Source organism: Rousettus aegyptiacus, unplaced genomic scaffold, assembly GCF_014176215.1.
Source record: "Rousettus aegyptiacus isolate mRouAeg1 unplaced genomic scaffold, mRouAeg1.p scaffold_m13_p_6, whole genome shotgun sequence".
In the NCBI taxonomy this organism is placed as follows: domain Eukaryota; kingdom Metazoa; phylum Chordata; class Mammalia; order Chiroptera; family Pteropodidae; genus Rousettus; species Rousettus aegyptiacus.
The window spans coordinates 42,593,635-42,615,419 of record NW_023416309.1 but is presented as its reverse complement, the minus strand read 5'-3'; the positions used below and the strand labels follow the sequence as shown (position 1 = coordinate 42,615,419).

The following is a 21,785-nucleotide window of genomic DNA, read 5'->3' as shown; positions in this document are numbered from 1 at the left end:
CAAATCAACTAGTGTAGCCCTCACAGCAACCTGTGAGGTAGGTTCTATGATGAGCCCTATTTTGCAGATAAGCAAACTGAAGCACAGAAAGGCTGAATAACTTATCAAGGCTATAGTCACCTATTGTTAAGTGCCAGAGCTGGGATTTGAACCCATCAGTCTGACTCCAGAGTCCACAATCTAAACAGCCCCTCTGGGGTAGGTCGGTAGCCCATCCCCTTCAGGGCACGCCCAGAGATGAGCCTCACTAGGCTGAGAAAAGAAGCATTGAAGGCAGGACCAGTAAACCATTCAGTCCTAATGAGAAGCTCCACCTCTATGTCAAGTCATCTACCACCCCATATAATTACTCTCTGCCTCTGGGAAGGCTGTATTTTATATTACCTACACACACCTCGTAACTCTGGCAGGGCTGACTCATGTGCCTCTCTCTTCCAGGACTAGACTGTGAGCTCCTGGAGGTCCCCATTCTAATCTATTTGTATCCCACTGAGAGGCACTGTACGTGCTCACGGTAACAAGCAGTAATTGTGTACTGAGTGAATTAATGGGTGATTGTGTGAATGAATGAATGAATGAATGAATGAATGAGTGAAGCCAGCCAAATCCAGACATTTTAGGAGTCTCCTCTAGAAACTTTAAGACAGAACGTTATGACACTCAGGCCAACATTTCCTATCTGCTTCCCACGCAGTCCCACAGCAGGACTGAAATAGATACATATGCTCCCTCTTTTTCCCTTTATTGCATTTAATTCCATGTTTCAGTGTAATTAAAAAAACACAATAGCTTAAAGTGTTGGATCCTGATGCACTGTGCTATTCATGAATATTTATCACTCTGAGCTATATAAAATTGAATAATTATTAGCAATTAAAAGAAGGTCAACAGAAGGCTTTCTGGAACTCTTCACCAAGAGAAACGGGTAGAAATGGGGCACTGTGATCAAGAGCCTTGGGCAAGGACTCTTCAGGAAAGGAAAGAAGTTCTTGGCTGACAAGGCAAAAACCCATGCTTAGGGGGCCATCCAAGGTCCTGAAGAAAGTTCCAGAAGGGTTTGAAGCAGGTCCATTCTACCCACAAATCACTTATTTAGATAAGGTAAGGTGGGCTTTGTGTAAAAAGGATTCGACTGACAGCACAGAGTTCTAGGAGATGATTCGATAAGAAAATATGAACCTGGGCCAAATTACCTGCCTGAGTACATCTCCTTCTCTACTATGCACCTGAAGGAAGGTGTTCCCAGATGAAGAAAACACCGGGCAATGATCCTGATCCAAAGTAAGTGTTCAAGGTAGATAAGGTTCTCACCAAGCCTCTTTGGTCCGAATGGGCCATTCCAACAACACTTATTTCCCTCTACACCAGAAAACCCAGTTCTCATTTAATTTTTACTTTAGAAGGAAATTTGAAAATAGATTCCAAAGTCCTCCATACTTGACAGTTGAAAAGATCCCCAAGACTCTGCTAACCACTTCTCCCCCAGGCAAAATTCCCTCTTATGGTGCCAAAAAAAATAATAAATCAGCCTCCTTGCAATCTCACCTCGATCTAACTTTTATCCCCTAAGGCTATAAAGAACACCTCTTATCATTCTTCTGCATAGATTCCCTACAAATAAGAGAAGACCTCCCATCCTCCAGATCTTCTCCAGGCTATATATACCAAATATTTTCAACAGCTTACAAGAGGCCTCCAGGAGCCTTCCCTGCCCTGGTTGCTCTTGGCCAATGACGCTCTCATTTGCCTTGCTCCCCACCTGAAAGCAACATTGCAGACGTGGCCCAGATAGGGAGAGCAGAACAGGACCTCGCAGGTGGACACAATGCTGTTGTTTCAGATAGTGTTCACTCTGGGGGCTACCAGAGCTCACTGCTAGATCATTTTGAGCACATCATTCATCTATCAACAATATGTTCTGAGCACATCCTATGGACCAGGGACTGATGGAATAGACATGGTCCTTGCCCTCAGGAGGCTAACAGCTCAAGCGGCAAGTCCTGAGCACATCCTGCTAGAAAAAACCTGGCAGAAGTATCGAAGACATAAGTAAAACACTTCAAAACAAGTGGGCACACTGAGTCCCCCTCACTCCCCAGTACTGGACACTCTCTTTCATCCTAAATGGCACCCTTGCCCCTAAACCTTGACTCTGAGGACCTGGTTACCGACCCAAGTGGTTACATTCTTCACCTTTTTTCAGCAACAATCATATTTGTAATATTGATTAAGTACTTAATAAGGACCATATATATCCAAGCATTTTACAATAACTCACTTAATAGCTGCCTTCGCAGCTCTCAACCCTACCCCTGGAAGCCTCTCATGTGGACTAGGTCAAGTCCACACAGCAAGTCAATGGCAAATAATGGGAGTCACCTCGCTGTGACAGGGCTCACTATTATTAAAGCCTCATAGCATTATCACACATCACCATCCTGAATTCAGCTACTTGAGGGCAGAATGCAGGAAGATGTGAAAAGTTCCTTGTTTGTCCATAGAGTGCTTTCAAGGGTCTATGTCCAGGTAAGAAATTTAATTTCAGCATTCTCACATTTTTCCGTTTTAAGACCACGCACATGTGTGTCCACCACTGACATCAATTCTATCCCTGCTAGAATGTTCCCAGGGAGTGAGCGCGCCTACTGCTTTAAATGAAAATCTGGTCATGTGCCAACCATCTTATTTTAAAATATTGATGAGAGAGAAAAAATTATAAAATCTCAGAGATGGAAGCAATTCCAATGATCTTCTTTGCTAGGTGTGCGCGCGCGTGTACACACACACACACACACACACACACACACACATACACGTAGTATTGTTTCCGGGAACGGAGAATCATCCACACTGTCACCAGGTCATACTCCAAGACAACTGGCCAGTGTTAGAACACTGGCTGTAGCCCTGAGGTGCGACAAAGGTTGTTGCCTGTACAGAATAGCAGGGTGACAGCGGATAATGGCTCCATTCCCAGCACACTTCACCCCTTGTACTGACCTCTCAGATGTCCAAATCTAGGGACCAGTGGGTGTTTTGTATTTCAGTAATGAAAATGATCGATCAGGAGCCCTCAAGCAGGCAACATCTCAGCCCAAACCTCAGCTCCTTCTTCCACAAATTTTTCCATGACATAAACACACCAGGGACAGGCTGTGTGACAGGTTGTCTAGTGTTAGGGGAGCATCTTGAATGTATTAAAACACTGCAAAGCCCATTTGCATTCATCTTTCAAAGAGTAAAATAAAACCCTTCTTTATTCTGTTCCTTCTACGGTGCTTTTCTGTGGTCGTTTTCTATTGTTTTTGCCTTAAGTGGAACCATCCTAATTCAGTCAGGACTAGAAAACCAAACAATAGCCTCAGGATAGGCTTTGCAAAAGAGAAAGCAGAACCAACAGGAGAACTGGGCCAGCTGCAGGGAGCTCAGGCTGCACAGCATCAGCCCGGCTTGCAAACACTCGAGCTTGAGGGGCTGAGATGGAGGCCTCAGCCATAGGCGATAAGCTTGGCTTGTAGCCACAAAAGGCTGGACTCCTCTGAGGTGAGGAGGCGTGGTCAAAGCCTTCACTCCAGCCTGAAACTTGCTCAGTCCTCGTACTCCGTAGTACTCCATGTGGACCAGTAACCATGGGATGGCCGTTATTTGTATAGAGTTGACACCAAGACACAAAGGAGGTACCAGCTATGTCCATTAATTCATGCTCCAGCCACCGTGATCTAAGTGAACTAGGATAACTGGCATTATGTCATGGGCATCTCAAAAGCTGAATTAAAGTAAGAGGTAATCCAAAGCACAGGAGCCTCATACGATCTGGATGAAAGGGGAAAGAGGCCCACACCATCATTCTCTACTAGGGAGAAACTGAGACTGAACTGGAGACCCAGATTAAGACCAAGGCTGAAACAGAGATTGAGAAAGAGACAGTAAGAAAGAAACAGCATGGAGACACACAGCAAAGACATGATGCCTTAGGCCCGACGGAGGACTTTGCAATAACTGTTTTCTTTCTTATAGGTCTTTTTGTTTACTCTCCCTCTGGGTGCAATAGAAAGGTTCTGGAAGAAGTGGGTTCTTACCCAGCCTCCAGCCCTTGCTAGCCATGTGACCTATTGATCACAACTTACCTGGGCTTTCACAGTGTCCAGAACATAGAGAGCATCCAAGAAATTTTTCTTTACTCTCTTTTTTAGCATATTTCTTCATCTCTTTCTCTTTCTTCCTCTCTGATTCTTGTGTTATTATTATTCCCTTTTATATATTAGCTTTTACATCTTCTATACAGAGATAATCATCAAATATGAGACTTGAATATGAGACATTTATCCCTTACCTGATAAAAGGTATCTATAACCACCTACAGCAAACATGGGTGACTCATCATGAAATATTGAATACATTTCCCCTGAACTCAGGAACAAAAGAAAGATGTCTACCATTATCGCTTCTATTCAACACTGGAGAGGTCACAACCTGTGCAATAAGGCAAGAAAATGAAATAAAAGGTATAAAGAAGAGAAAGAAAACACCTTTTTATTATTCACAGATGACATGGTGGTATGCAAAGAAAATCCAAAAGAATCTAAAGATAATACTATCAATACTTTAAAAATATTTTTTTTAGTTCCTACTTAAAATAGAATCAAAAAATATCAAATTTCTGAGCATAAATCCATTAAAGAACTTCCAAACCTTTCATTTAAAACTGTGAAACACTGCTGAAAGATATTAAGAAAAAATAAACAATATCAATTTCCCCCAAAATTGACCAACTAATATAATGTAATCCTAGCTAAATATTTTAGCAGGCTTTTTTTTAATGGAAATTGATTTTAAAATATATATGAGAATGCAAAGGGTCAAGAGCCAAGACAATCATGAGGAAAACACGAGAAGCTGACAAACTTAAGCTACCAAATAATAAGATGGATTATAAAGGTATAGCATTAAGACAGTGTGGCACTGGTATTAGGATATAGAAAAAAGGCCAGTGGAACCAAATAGAGAATCCACAAACTGACATACATAAAGAAACCTAATTTGCAATAAAGGTACCCTTTCAGTAAATGATGCTTGGTCATTTGGCATTCTATATGAAAAAAAAGAAGTGATTTTGACCCCTTTTTTGCTTCAGACACTCAGCATATAAAAAAAGAAATTCAAGATGGATCACAGGCCAAATATGAAAGTTAAAACCAAAAAAACTTCTAGGAAAAAAAAAAATAGGAGAATATATTTCCAATACAGGAACAGGCAAATATCTTACAACTTTAACAGAAAGAAAAATTGACAAATTGCCCTTCTCTAAAATTCAGAGCATCCCTTCATAAAAATACACCAGTAGTAGAAAAACAAAGCAAGCTACAGAGTAGAAGTTATCTACAATAAATGTATCTGACAAAAAACTTACATCCAGAATATAAAGAACAATAAATCCACTTTTTAAAATAGACAATTTAATATTAACTGGGCAAAATATTGGGATAGGTGTTTCACTACAGAGGATATCTAAATCACCATTAAGCATGTGAAAAATGGTCAACATGCATCAGTCATCAGATTAAAAATCATATGGGACACACCATTACACACCTATCAGAATGGCTAAAATAAAAAATAAAAACCATAAAAAATACCAGGCCTTACCTAGGAAATAGCACAACTGGAAATGTATACATTTCTGGAGAGAGTATAATCGGTATAACCACTTTGGAAAATTGTTTGGTAGAAGCTACTGCAGTTTATTCCGTGATCCAGTTATTATATACTTGAAGAGAAACAAATACATATATCCACAAAAAAAAAATGCACAAGAATGTTCATATGGTGAAAAAATAGAAACCACCCAGGTGTCTTCAATTACAGAAAAAATAAATAATCTGGGCATATTCCTTCACTGTAATACAACACAGACATACAAAGGAAGAAACGAAAGCTATCTATGTCAATATGGATAGGTCTCACAGACATAAGGTGAAAAAAGCCAGACATGAAACAGAATGTACTATATATGTTAGTTATCTATCGCTGCATAATAATTACACCAAAACTTATTGGCTTAAAGCAATTGCTCTTTACTATCTCAATGATTTCTGTAGGTCGGGAATCTAGGTGCAGCTTAGCTGAGTCCTCCAGCTCTGTGTTGCTCACCAGGCTTCAAGACTACAGTGGTCTTAAGTCTCAGCCAAGGGAAGATTTGCTTCCAGGTTCACACATAAGGCTGTTGAGCTGAGGGCCTCAGTTCTTCCCCAGCAGGTAGCTTACACCATGGCAGCTGGCTTCATCAGAGCGAGCTGAGAACAGCCAGAGAGAATGCAAGCAAAGTGAAAGTCACAGTCTTTCATAACCTAATCTTGGAGGTGATATCCTATCACTTTCACCATACCTTACCCATTACGAGCAGGTATGGGGGCCAGTTGGCGCCCAGGCGGAGGAGATTATACAAAGGCATTAAATATCAGGAGGCAGAGATTGTTGGGAGCTATCTTAGAGGCCATGCGCCACACAATGTTATTCCATTTATGTGAATTTCGGGAACGGGCAAAATTTGAAAAAAATTAAAATATTGATTACTCCCAGGAAAGAGGCTACTGATGTGAAGGGGGAATGAAGAAGCTTTCCGGGGTGCCATAAATGTTCTATATCTTGATCTAATTTGGGTGATGGGTAATATCAGTGCAATCATATGTAAAAAATTCATTGAGATGTACAGTTAAATCTGTGCACTCTAGTGCATATATATTATACATCAATAACAGTTTGGGGGAAAAAAGGATCTAGGAACCATCCTCTTCTCCCCTGCTTATCTAATGATACTGGGGCTCAGAAACGTGGACGAATTTCCTTGGAGTTAGACAGCCGCTTTTGAGTAGCAGTCTGGCCGAGCCTCTCTCACCTGGTCAGTGTGTGCATGTCAATGCACACAACCCTACGGCTGAATTTCCCCTCTGTCAGTACCATGTGACAAGAACTGTTTGCTATTAGAGACAGGGGATTATAACTGTTTAATGTGCTCTTCCAGCCCAAAGGTCAAGGCCACACTTGGGAAAATACTACCTCTGGTATATGACCGAGTTCTCAGAAATCAGCTCCATGCCAGGACTTACACTACCTAGGCTCCCTTTGCCAATGAAGCCTGCAAATGACAAACAAAAATTCTATTTATTCTGATCCTTATAATACAAAATTTGTGAAAATCTAGATGTGATATGGATTAGGGTCAAAGTTTTGCACTGAGTTCAAAAACTGTTTACTTAAATTACAGGGGAAAAAATACAAATGGTACATTTAACCCATTTAATTATGGTTAACTGACAAGATAGACATTATAAGACTTTGCAGGCACATCTCACTGAACTGGAACATCGATGCCATGAAGTAGGTACTAAGATTCATGCCCCTTTTGTAAACAAGAGATATTTACACATTGAAAATACAAATAAATTGCCCAAGGTCATTTAGCTAAACATGATTGGCCATTTCATTGTGGGGGTACCTTTTAATGTTCATTTGTTACTTCTTCATTTATCAGCCAAAACTTGACAAATCGATAAGAGAATATCTTAACCATGCAAATCTAGCCTGGGCTACTACTCATTTATTTTTGCAGCAGATATTCTAGACTAATCCTTGGGGCAAACCAAGGATTTGGATTGTCTTATATGGGAGGAGAATGTCTTCTCTCTCTTGAGTAGTTTACAGTCGAAAGCAAGAGAAAGTGGGGTTTTGGCAGGAAGAAACAGAGTGAAGGGAAGAGGGCTGACAGGAGAGAGCAGACTAATGGAGACGTGGGGTACAGGAAGATGGGGACACGCGCAGAGGAAAGCAGCCAGGGAAGGGGGCAATTGTCGTGAGACCCAGCAGGCCAGCTCAGGCAGGTAGGAGAACTTATGAACTCAGTACCTCGCGTGCTTAAGTGCACACTTACTAGATGTAGAGCCATGTCCCAAATGTAATAATATATGACCACAAATCAGCTCCCACTCACTCTCCAATACCTCCTCACTGAAGCACCATGTTTATTCTCTTCATATCTACCACAATTTTAACTATTTATATTTTATTTACTTAAAAATGGTCTACACACACACACACACACACACACACACACACACAACTGTAAGCCACATGAAAGCACAGACTACATATTTCACCCCCAATTCTCAGCTCTGCCTTACCAGCTGTGTAACCTTAGGCAGGTTATTTAACCCCCTTGACCCAATAGTTTGTGGGGATTTTGTGAAGATCAAATGAGAAATGCATCTAAAAGACAGAATAGCTCTCATGAGAATTATTCAGTTTCCCCTAACACTGAGCAAGAACAAAGGGCCAGGGTCCACATTCCATAACAGCTCTTCCTCCTTTTCCTAGAAAAGGTTTATGCCAGCAACCCACAGTTAGACTCTCCAGAGATTCAAGGGTGCAAACAGAAAAATCCTACATCCCTGCCGATCCAAGCTGTTTCTTTGGAATTTCATCCCTGCGGGCAGTTTCAATCCTCTCCTCTCCTCTCCCCTCCCCCTCCTCCTGCCTGATGCTATGATGCCACAATCCAGTCTCTGTGACTCGGGAAACGTTTCCATGGTGATGAGCAGTGATGTCATAAAGGGGGGATTGTGCAGGGTTGAATGATATCTGGCACCAGATGCACCCTGCCTCTTTACACTGGGGGGGTGGGAGACAAATCCTGTGGGCACATCCCAGAAAATGGGAAATCGGATCACCCAGTGGATGGCAAAGGACGACCAGAGGGAGAGACAGTTCCAATCCTTTCCACGCACTAGCGGCCGCACTTGGAAAAGAATGGATTTAACAGACCTCACCAAGACAAGAATCATTTTTCACCAAAGGAAAACAAAGAAACTAACAAGAGGCAGTGACCACCGGAGACCCCACCTTCTGGTGTAGGAAGACCCAAGCGGACAGTGGCCTCATCCACCACGGCCCGATGTAGCGGACATTTATAGAATAAAAAGCCACAGACTCTTCCTTACCAGAGCCTTAGGTTGTCATGTGTGTTTGTTTGCAGATCATTGTGATTCTCGGCCCAGCATGCATTTTACAGTCATGAGAGAAATAGCAGCCACCCCCAGGTAATTCTTAGAGAAATTCAAACCACAATGATATGAAAATTCCCATGGGAGATTTTATACTAAGGAGCATCCCATAATGCTGTCTGCCATTCCTGGGTTCTCTAAAAGCAAGCTCACCCTTGGAAAACGAGTGCCTGACACCAAGGGAGTTTGGCTGCACAGCTGGAGGAAGAAGAATCTGATGTGCAATGCTTGGAACTAGAGAAGCATGTGTTGCATTGGAAACCTCTGTCCTGGCTGGTTCCTTCTCTGATCATCCCTTCAAATTGCAGGTTGAGCGATTGCCACAACTGTGTCAAGGAATGGGACCTTCTCAATAAAAAGCTTCTTTGGTCCTGCAGGAGACTCTGGGAACCAGTGCTTTAGACAATGCATAGTCCCTGTTTCCTTCTCTGAGCAGCTGGTTTTCCTGAACGCTCTGCTGTTGGCAAGTTTTGTCCAGAGCAGTAGCTAAGTACATGTGTAGTATGTACATAGTTGCATGGCCTTCACCATTATTGATGAACTAACTTCAAAGGGAAGTCATTTCCATCCAGGAAACCTGACATATGTGTTTCTATACCCACACATGCATAGTGATAACTGCACTTTCTTATTATTCCAGAGAGTAGGCTGCAATGTTTTCCAGATGTTGGTATGGGCAGCACCAAGCTGTGCCCATGTATCAGGAAAAAGCCAAATGGCCTGAAGGCTCCATCTCTAGGTCATTCTCCAATCCCCAAACATGTCATAATCTCTCATGCCCCCTGGCTTTGGCCCATGATCTCCTCTTGGTCAAGAATGTCCCCCACCCCCACCCTATCCTCATAGCCTCTTCAACCATAAGATCTGGGCACAGGTCAAAGGGCCCAGGTCCTTCTCTTTGAATACTTCCTTCCAGGAAGAGGTCCCTCTCTCCTTACTGTCCATCTCCTCCACTATAGTGGGACTCTTTTAGGGCAGGGACCATTTCACATTCATATTGAATCCTGGGCTAGAGCACATGCCCCTGGCATTTTCAGGTAACACGTACCAAGGTGGACGGCGGGAGAGAAGCCAAGATCCTTGTGCTCCGCAAATCCTCACTGTCAGCTTCGACTATTCCAGCGTAAAAACAGAGCATTAAAAGTAAGTTTTGGTCACTCAAGGAACTAATTTCATGGAGCAGGGTCCCTTACCAAGATCGAGGAGGAACAGTGTGGTCAAATGAGGCCTGAGACTCTGGAGACCCAAACACAGTGAGTGAACTGTGTATTCTCCAGGAGCTCCACTTTTCTCGGGTGTAAAACCAGAGAAGGGTGGAAGTTTGGACTCCAAGTCCAGTTATAACATTCTAACTCACCGAAACGGTGCATGGCCTGTTCACATCCTGAAACAGGGGCATGGATGACTTCAAGGATGACTCCTCAAGGCACTTCACTGCCCTCCTGGGTTGACATTGTCCCTTCCAGTCTTTCTTAAAATGCCCCCTCCTATTTATTACTCAGCACACTCCGGGCTGGGGATGGATGAGAACGCCCCAGGAAGGTCAAAATGTGAAGACAAACGGAACTGCTGCCCGGCTGAGCTGCCCTTGTAAATGAGATGTCACCAGAAGAGGGTCTGTTCCCCTTCCCAAACACCTCTGAGCCTAACCTTGGCCAGGTCCCCGGCACCAGCGAAGCTCGTCTCATGTCTTTTCCAAATGAGGCTGATTCCATTATTTTGCAAACACATTTCAGTGAACCTGTACATTCTATCACTCTCTTCGTGTGTGACAAATGCCTGGCATAAAACTTACCCTCAGAAATGTGGTAAGGCAGGCAGCAAGCACGGCCAGAGGCCTGGGGAAGGTGAGAAGGCCAGAGATTGCCGGAGATGATCTTCGTTAATGTGCATCAGAAAAATAACAGGGGAAAGAGGGATGGGGGTGCCGGAGTGAAGGGGAAAACTACTGGTTCATTCACCAGCAGCAAGCACATGTTGAAAGTCTCCCCTAGTTGCTCAGCAACCAAGAAAAAGCATTTCAGAGAGCGAGGGGCTAATTGGATAAATGAATTAATTAGACATTTCCGGAGCCAGGGCCACAAATGACAGCAGGCTTGAGTGCCCATTCTCTTGCTGGCTAAAATGCCTTCTTCCCCTACTTGAGCTTTGGTCCAGCAAATTCAGGGAGCTGGGGAGGGTGGGAGCCAGGTAACAATGTGTCAGAGATGCTATCTTGGGAGGGGCAGGTGAAGGAGGGACCCCTGCCTGGGGTGGGGCGGGGGATAGTTGAACTAAACAACCTTCAGCTCTTGCATTTGATCAGTTTTGCCTTGCGGGGTAGGAAGGGCAAGAAAGGAGTAAGTGCCAATCCAGCAGCCTGAAGGTAACTTAATAACCTGCTTCCCCGCACCATCCCGTAGGGTTTCCCGTTGCTGTGTTTAAAACAAGCAGGTTCCCATGAAATAGATGGCAGTTGTTAGGGCGTTTGTGTGGGAAACCAGATGTTTTGTTGGCGGTTGCTTTTTTTCCCCTTGTTCTGCTTTGCTTCCTCTCATTGGCTTCCTTAATTACAGCAGAACCCCACTGGTGGCTCTAATGATGGAGAGGGCCCTGCTGTACTGAGCTCACAGTGCAACGGAGGGAGCAGGCAAAAGGCCCTGCCGCTGGGAAGGGAACAGCCGAGGAAGGAAGTGGAAGGAGACGGCCCACGGCCAGAGCCCGGTCTCTGAGGAGAGACAGCAGCATGTGCTGCTGGTTTTGATGCCTGTAACAGTTTGCTAGGAGCCTCCGGGTAAGCCATGGTACCTCTCTGAGCCTTTGTTTTCTCTCCTTCCAGGTAGGAATAGGTTTTGTTGTGTTTGAGAACAACTGATGCGATTGCTAATCACATCTCTCCCTTGCTCAAAATTACTAAGGTTGCCCATTGCCAACAAAAATAAAGCCAAGTCTGTCGGCAGGATATCCAGGGCTTCCATTATCTGATGTGGCCATCATCCCCATCCCTCCTGGTTCCCAAATACACCCTGTGACTTCTCACCTCCAAGCTTTCATTCATCCTGCTTCTGGTCGGTCTGGAAACACTATACCAAATGTTTAGTGAAGGCTTCTAGAGAAGAAGAGGATGGTCTGATTGGGAAAGGCCCTTAGCCCTGGCGGGATCAGCGGTGGAACCTCACAGCCCTGGGGCCTTGCTCTCATCGTTGTTACAATGTGGGGAAGAGGACCACATGAGGCTCTGTGGCTCAACCCGTAGGCGCTCCCACGGGGGACATGTGGCTTGGTCACTTGCCGGCTGTGTGACCTGAAGCTTATAATAGTAGATACTGTGGGGAGGTGGAGATTAAATGAGATGCTGATGCAAAGGTTACAGCTCAGCATCTGGCTCACGACAAGAACACACTAAATGTCCATTATTTTTCTAAAATTGCATCATTCTAGAACAAAATAAAAGATAATCTCTTCACCTCTACCCACCCAATTGTTCTGGTTCTCTCTGCCTACCCCACTCCCATACTCCATAATTCCCCAACATTAATGTCAATAAATAATAGACTCGATGACTTTTATCTTTAAAAGGCATGTTCCTCTATTTTATTACCTACTCTGCAGCTTGTTAGTTCTGTGACTTTGGCAGTCTCTGTAATCTCTTAGTATTACAATTTCCTCACATAAGGGGGAAATGAGATGACACGTATAAAGCACCCAAGACTGGCACCTTGCACATAATAGGCCCTCAATAAATGTTATGGCTCATCCAAAAAGGCTTCACTTTGGGTTCGTATATTGGTTTGATATTTCCATCTTTCTATCTACATGCACTTACATTAGATTTCAATCCCCAGAAGACAAGATCATGTCTAAGTCTGAATTTACATGTGTATCTCCAAATAACTGCATAATTTGTCATCATTCACTACTTTTAATGACAATGACAATAATGAATAGAGGAGATAACTTACCCATAAAGTGTGTTTGTTCCAGGTCTCAGCTATATATAAATAAGTCTTCTATACAAAAGGCTCAGCTGAGACAAAATCAGAAGTTCAAGACTACGCTGGACATGGTGGCCAACTTGACAGTGATTTGACATAAGCCACCCATGCTTTGCAAGAACCAGCTGGGGGTGAGGGGAAGGCGCATGTCTCTGGGTGCCAGGAAGTATGATTCTCTTTATAAATGAAAAACATGGCCACCTGAAAGGGATTGAAATGTCCATTTCTCAGCCCTAAGTATTACAAGCCTTCTCCTCATTCCTAACTCCATGAACCCTTGCAATGGGGGAAAAGGGAATAGAGAAAAGGGGAAAGTAGAATAGGAGAAAGGGTTAGGGACAGGGTAGGAGAAAGCGGAAGAGAGGAACGAAATGGAAGGCCCCATATTTGCTGGAGGAGAATTCAGCTTTTTGAAGAACGAAGCAATAGAACTCATAGTTCAGTGGTGAGAGAGTTTCTGCTTGGGTAATGAAAAAACTTTGGAAGCCAATAGTGGCGATGGTTGGACAACAGTGTGAATGTAATCAATGTCACTTAAAATGGTTCAAATGGCAAATGTCATGTTATGTATTTTTAATAAACAAATAATATTTAAGGGGAACAAAGAGAGTAGAGCTCTCTCTAATTCTCCTTCTCCTTACCCAAAGAAAATCCATCATTAGAAGCATTTCACAGAGACAGAAGCCAGCCTTTGGTCAGTCTTTTGCTCTCATCTCATGGGAGTTTTCCTAGACTTGGGTATGGGTCAGAGAGGAGCGAGCTTCTCTGGCAAAAAATGGCACTGGCCTCCCTCTCCCTGATGCCAGCTCTAAAGGGGGAAAAGTTAGACAAATAGTATAGGTTATGATTTCAGGAATCCTCAACCCTAAAATACCTCTCTAGACTATCCTCGATAGAGTTGGAAGATTTTCCTTTACCATTAGAGGGGCATATTTAAAATGCATATCTCAAAAGAAGATATGAGAATGGCCAACAGATATATGGAAAAATACTCAAATCACATTAATCACCAGGGAAAAGCAACTTGAAACCACAATGAGATGTCATCTCACACCTGTTAAAATGGCCATTAAAAAGACAAAAGATAACAAGTGTTGGTGAGGATATGGAGAAAAGGGAATCCTTGTGTGTTATTGCTGGGAATGTAAAATAGTGTAGCCATTATGAAAAACAGTATAGAGATTTCTCAAAAACTTAAAAGTAGAACATATGATCCAGCAGTCTCACTTCGGGGTAGGCATCTGAAGAAAATGAAATCAGTACCTCCAAGAAATATGTGCACCCCTATGGTTTATTGCAGCATTAATCACAATAGCTAAGATATGGAATCCACCAAAGTGTCCATTGGCAGATGAATGGATAAGGAAAATGTGGTGTGTCACACAATGAAATATTATTCAGCCTTAAAAAGGAAAGAGAATCCTGTCATTTGTGACAACATGGATGAACCAGGAGGACATTATGCTCAGTAAAATAAAGCAAACACAGTAAAACAAATCCTGCATGATCTCACATACATGTAGAATCTCAAAAAAGTCACACTCATAGAAGCAGAGAGTAGAATGATGGTTTCCAGGAGCTCAGAGGAAGGAAAAATGGGGAGATATTGGTCAAAGGTTGCAAAGCTTGTTTTACAGAATGAATATGTTCTAAAGAGCTAAGGGACAGCATGGTGACTATAATTAATAATACTGTATTGTATACCTGGCGTTTGCTAATAGAGTAGATGTTAAATGTTCTCACCTACACCTTACCTCACCCCCAAAAAAGCAGTTACTATGTGTGGTCATGGACGCACTTATTAGCTTGATTGTGGTAATCATTTCATAACATATACTTTTATAAAAAAAAAATCACATTGTATACCTTAAATGCATACAATTTTTGTTGATTATAACTCAGTAAGTTTAAAAAATAAAGTAAAATTCAAAGGCCTCAAGAAAAGGAATGAAAGGAGTAAAGGACTAACATTAGAATATATTTTTTTTTTCAGAGCAGGGAGAGCAACAAAAATGGAGGGTGCCGGGCAGAGGGAAGGATAAGAACCAGGAAGGAGAACTAAACACACTTCCCTGCATCCTGCCCTTTTCTGACTTTGCTTTCAGGAAATATTGGCCCAGCCCCCACGCTCGAGAGGTGACACAGGCTCTGAGGTGTTTCAGATTTCCTTCTGTCCCTGGTAATTCCATCTCCTGCCCAAGAGTTAACCCATGGGTGGTCCTGCTTTTCTTGCTATAACTTCACGATGGGTCCTTCTGCGCTCACAAGAGATTCAGGGTGGGCTCATTAGAAGCAGGATAAAAATCCCAAATAATAATAATAAATAATAACATAATAATAAAATAAAACCCATTTTCAGGGAATCATCTTAGTAACTTTAATCAAGAAGAGAAGCCCCGCAAGACACAGAGCCATGCAGCACGCAGTCAGTTGCAAGCCCTTTCGTCCGTCTCATCCTCAGAGTCACCTGCTGATCTTTGAAGAGATTGTGCCCACCCTCCTGCCACCCCACTCCCTTTAGAAGAAATTAAAATGAATTAAGATTAAAGGGAAAGGGAAGGCCATTGGTAAGTCGTGGCCATTACAGGATTGTCCCCACTGTGCAGGAAACCACCCAACCCTGGCATTGGAAGGGACAGCTTCCCCCTCCCCTGAAAACAGAAACCCTCACAGTGGGGAAAAACAGCTCACTGGAGGTAGACCTACTATTAGGCAGAGCAAGCTGATCTCCAGACTCTCTTATCACCTGATAATCACTTCCTACCCACAGTCAAGTATCTTCTACCACGGGATAGGCACTTTGCCAAGCATTTCAAACTCATTGAATCCTCATCATATCTGTGCAAAATAGGGATTATAACCCCAATTTTATAAAGGAGAGAACTGGCTTTCAGAAAGTAACTTCCCCAAGGTCACACAGCTAGTCAGTGGGAGAGCACAGATTCAAAGTGAGGTCCATCTGCCTAAGCGATACTCTGCCATTTAAAGCATCCCAGCCCCTAGGTCTCCCCACAAGTCATCTAATGTATTCATTCTACCCAAGGCTCCCCGCTTGGAGAAAATGCCCTAGACTATACTAGGAAACTTAATGGAACACTGAAGAGCATCAGGATGTTGCTGAAAGAGCCCTGGAGTAGGAGCCAGGGAGTCGGAGCCAGGGAGACAGACAGTGGTGTGGGTGCTTCCACTCTCTGGGTAAATTTGGGCACCCCACAATCTCTCTTGGCCACGTTTTCCAAATCTAGAAAAAGATACAGTTAGATCATTATGTCCTCTTTCCAGCACTAAAATTATTTATATTTTAAGAGGATCTTGGAGTGAACAATGTTTAATTCAAAAAAAAAAAATGACTCTCAAACTGCAGTCTCTGGCCAAAAAAAAAAAAAAAAATGAGCAAAGAATCCTCTCTGCGGCCCCTCAAAATCACACCACAAGTCTGAGCGACTTCTCCTATGATTTAACAATGATGGCATTTCTTTAAACATGTCTGTAACTTTAGAGTTTATAATGCCCTTTCAAATATGTAACTTCATTTTGGTCCTTGCAGCAATTACACAGATGAGAAACCTTGAGTCTCAGATGTTGACTGACTTGGGCCATTTCATAAAGCTGGCAAATGGTAGCCAGTCTTCCCATTTCAGTTTAACCACAACCAACAGGAATATTCCTATGTGGACCTGTGCTTAGATCTAGAGTCCTGTTGCAGAATGAGTCCATTCACATAATAATTAAGCCACCACCATCACCGTCATCACCATCATCATCATCATCATCATCCACATTGATCTCATTGGAGCACATAACATATACTAAGTCATAGTCATTGAAATTATTAATAAAAGAGGCCGGTACTATTTTAATACATATACCATGCATCTGCTTAGATGCACACCCATGAAATATTCACATGTGTGCACACATAACCTCCAAATTATTCTTTCTCCCCATCTGAGCTCCTGAAAAAGGCACACTGGTGAGTCCTTTATTCTAAGACATGATTCTTTTAGCATCCCTCAGTCTGGTACCACAAACAAGCTTGGCTGAGGCAGGCAATCATCAAGGAATAACAGTTTTTCACTGCTGCCTGCCTATATTCAGTTACAGGGTGTGACACGGTGTTTCACACAATATAATCAGCTCTGCACCCCCCACACTCCATTTCCTAAAAAATTTATATGTGCACAAGAATGAAAACACAGAACAAAAGGGGGGAAGGCAATCTCGAAATGAATTTGACTACAGAAGCGTATGTTCCTGCAGGCACAGTAGATATTAATAATTCAACAAAATATTATAGTAATTACTATACTTTGCAAAATCACAACAGTGCACTTTAGCACAACTCCTACCAATCTCCTTGCAACTGCCATTAATAAATAAAACACAGTTCCCTATATTAAATTTGTTGTTTAAAAGCTAAATATTTTATTAGCATTAAGATATTTTAAATAATCAGTCAAGACTAAGAAAACCCCTGGCCTCACGTTTCTCTGCTCCCCCCAAGTGAAATTCCATCTTCACAGCTAGAACAGAAACTGACTTCAACTCTAACAAGAATACACTCAGTTTAGGGTTTAAAGGCCCCCACTGAGGGACCTGAGGACCACTCAGCTCGAATGTTCTGCTGGAATCTTATGAGGCTGCTGGAAAGGAAAAGGAGAAAAAGAAGAATGAGAAAGAAAGAGTGGAAGAATAATCCTTTTGGACCATGAATCCAACCTACCTATCAGCAACTGAAAAAGAAGCCATGAATTGTAAAGAAAGACGAGTGGCAGGAAACCACCAAAAAGACACACCTAAGTATAGCCTTGAGCACGGAGCAGGCCAATGACCTTGAAATATAGGTGAGTCTCACTCTATACTGTATTTATGTTCTCATGAATTGTATACAACCAATCCATCAGGTTCTTTTGATTTTACCTGAGTGTCAGTTAGCTTTTCCTGCAAAAATACTGCAGAAAAACCACTCAAATCTCAACCATGTATGTTCACGACAATCACTTATTCTCAAATGTACAGGGCAGCTCATAGATGGCTGATACAGCTGGGCTCAGCTGGGCAGTTCTGCTGCTTATGGCTGGGCTGGGCTAAGCTGGGCTGGGCTGGGCTGGGCTGATCTAAACTAGGCTTGGCTCAAACTAGCTATATATGACTAGTCACTCATTCTTCTTCCAGGACCAGCAGTAGCCTGGGCATATTTTTCTCATGGCCAATGCAGAGGCTCAAGTCAGCTGGTAGATACACATACCTCTTGCTAACTAAGCTTAGAGCTGGCGTCTCTTCCATGGGACAAAGCAAGTCACAAGGCCAAATCCAAATTTAAGAAATGGAGAGGAATGCCCCCCCACACACACACAGAAAAAGGGCACTGCAATACAGCAGTACAAAAGGAATTCCAGGAAGGAGAAAAGAATTATGAAGAGGAGCCGACAACACAATAAACCACATCTGCTAAATAGTTCTTCAGTTGGCTCCTGCTTATCCACCCCCCACTGCCGTCACCTAAGCCATTATCCTCTTTAGTTACAGCAGCAGTCTGGTCTCCTAGCATCCATCCTGCTCTCCCTCCAACGCACAGGTTGGGTTTTTTTTTAATGTAAATTTAATTATATCACTCTCCTACCTTACAACTTCCCGTGGCTTATCCCTTTGATCCTAGGATAAAGAATAAATTCTTTCCCTTGGACCCTACCCGTGCCTGCCTATCTAGCTTCATTTCTCGCCGACCCCTAGCCCACAAATGCTCTGTTCCAGTCACACTGTCCTTTCTGTCCCTTTTAGATACCTTGCTCCCTCATGCCCCAGAAGCTGTGTGCCCAGAACATTCTGCTCCTTCCTCTTCACCTAATCTGCACATCTTTGAGATCTCAGCTCTGCCTCTCTGCCCTCCCCAACTTAAATGTCCCTGGTGCAATCTTTGATAGTATCATGAACCTTCCCTTCAGAGCCCAGCAGCACCTGGCACATAGAGGTTACTCAATAAATAACTTTAATATTAATAAAGTTTTTTAAACAATTTTTTAATTTTTAAAATAAAAGGTAGCTAGAATCACTTTTTCATTGTTGACTTTTATATTAAAGTATTCAGATAAGTGTCCATGCAAACTGCTCTGTAGCGTGTTTAATCCCACACACCACACTTCTGATTTTGTATATATCTGGTGTTAATGCATCAGGTCTCCTTAAAGCATTGCGCATCACTGACTTGAACAAAGTCACAGTTGTCCCATGCTAGGCACCTCCTTTCCCCACACTAATCAGTCTCTGAGTGAGAAGGGAGACACATATAAATCCAAAAACAGCAGATCATACAAAACCAGCAAGTAATCTAAGTACTTACAAGATCGAAAGGAAATTCTTCTTGACCCTAGATTTCTATGTCCAGATGAACCATCAAGCCAGTGTGAGAGCAAAATTAATTTTTAGACATGTCAAGAATGAAAAAAAAAATTATTGTCCAAGCAATGGGTGACCATATTATTTATCATCTAAGCCAGGATCTTTTGAGAGATAAAAGGAATCTATAACATTTATGTCAGGACACAAGAATAAGCCAGGATATTCCCATGCACTCTCTGTAAAAGACTACTTGAGGAAATACCACAGAAAAATGAAAATCAGCCTAAAATAGAGAAATGGAATCCAAGAAACAAAGGCACTAACCTAGGAGTAGAATAGATATATTAGGCTGCCAAAAGGGAAGTAGGCCTAGAAAGAAATCTGTACAAATTAGAATATCCAATAGTAACACAATTAAGAAGCTAAAATAATCTTAGTACTAGGGTGAAAAACAGATGCTTCTTCGGTCTTTGGGGACGATAAACCCATTAGAAACTCAAGGGAAAACAAAAAGCTGTAGGCAAAAGTTAGCCCAAACTAATATGGCAGAATTCTGAGCAACTATCAGAACGTAAGATAATCTATTTGACCTCAAAGCTTAGAACACTCCTCAACACATGACACAAGTTTACTCATGAGAATTAGACCTATTTCCAACCATGCTACCGGGTTTTGTTGTAGATAATAAACACAACCATAACACTTAAATATTGTATTAGTTTGTATTCACTGTAGTCGTGATTACATTCAATGTATTTCCTAAGTATGCTCAAATTAGCACACATTTTACATTATCTCACGTTTTCCTCTGTAACGTTTATCTAGCATGTGTTTTGTGGGCACCCAGTCTGCATCACATGCTTTTTTGCATATCCTGCACCACTAGGCATACAGTAGATGCTTCCCAATACTTCATATTATCTGAAAGGAATAAGGCAGAGCAATCAATACAGGTCAAGTCCTGGAACAAATTTTTTTTTTTCTTTAAACATCCAAATTACACTCCCATCTGAGCATTTTATTATATCAGATGTGACTCAAAATAAATTGTACAGCTTTCCTGGAATAAGAATCTCGAGGCTTTTAACACCTGGTATGTGTGCTAATGAAAGTGTCTCATTTGTGCTAAAAGAAAGCAAAAGAAGGGGACGCTGTATGCAATCTCGAATCTGCTGTGGAAAGACCTCCGGCTACTTAAGGAATAAAGGAGAGAGGCGAGAGGAACTAACGCCTTTAGTCCGCATTGCCCCCAGCTCATGGTGCCTGTTCCTATTGCTTTCAAAAGCAATTTTTTTCAAAATGCTTCCAAGTACAATATCTCGTTATTTAACTGTGACATAAAGGGAGCAAATAGGATTGTCCCATTTTACCCATAAAGAAATAATTGATCTAATATCACATTTATGGTAAAATGGGCCTGCATCAATTTATGCAACTCTTTCATTTTATGCATAAAGAAACCGAATCCCAGAAATTTCAAATAAATTAGCATCGCTCTAAGCAAAAAGAATGAATGAATAAATGGATGAATGAAAGCATAGCCGCTTAGGATAAGACCAAATTTATGCATGCTTGAAAGAAGCAGCTTCTATTTTTTTAATCATCATTCAAGATCCTCTCCTTACTAATGCACCCATTTAAAAAAAAAAAAAAGTTTATTCATAGACATTAAGCTACTACACCTGGATCTTCCACTTACACCTAAGAAATGGTGACTTGCTGAAGACAGTTCATGTAAATCAGGAGCCCAAATCTAGAAATCTCAACTCCTGGGCCCATGTTCTTTCCAACCTATGGTGATGGCCCTCACTGATGATATCTTAGAAAGGAAGATACCAACCGTACGCTCAGCTGCTCCCCACCAAGATCCTGACAAAGTGAAAGAAAAAAAAAAAAGAATTGTACCCTTTTCCTAGGAAAGAGATCGGACACCATCAGGTAAAGGTTCAAATTTCAGGGATCCTCTGTGTATTGTGAAGAGCAAGCACATGGCCTGGGGTGAGATGGGGCTCCTTAGCCCTGAGAAATGGCAGTGAAGATTAATGAATTTGGAGATGTGTGTCACCTCCTCAAAGCCCCAACACCATGTTCCTGCCACTCAATACAACCCTGGACTGGGCTACTTTCTTTTGGTGCCACTCAAAAGGAGGACCCACTCACAACTAAGGTCAGTGACACCATCTCCCTCTCCATCCCCAGAATGTACCCTGGTACGGCCCTAGCAGGATTTTTTAAAAGGAGGAGGGAAATTGCTGACTTGGTATGATGGTTAATTTTACATGTTAACTTGATTGGGCCATCGGGCACCCAGCTATTTGGTCTAGCATTATTCTGGGTGTATCTGTGAGGGTGTTTCTGGATGACATTAATATTTGAGTAATGAGAATGAGTAAAACAGATTGTTCTCTCAATATAG

At 42.2% G+C, this 21,785-nt stretch overlaps 1 protein-coding gene across 3 annotated transcripts in view; it reads right to left on the bottom strand.

Moving 5' to 3' along the window:
* SORCS3 (sortilin related VPS10 domain containing receptor 3) overlaps positions 1 to 21,785 on the bottom strand; it is a 513,788-nt gene that overhangs the window by 480,447 nt on the left and 11,556 nt on the right. The window lies entirely within an intron of this gene.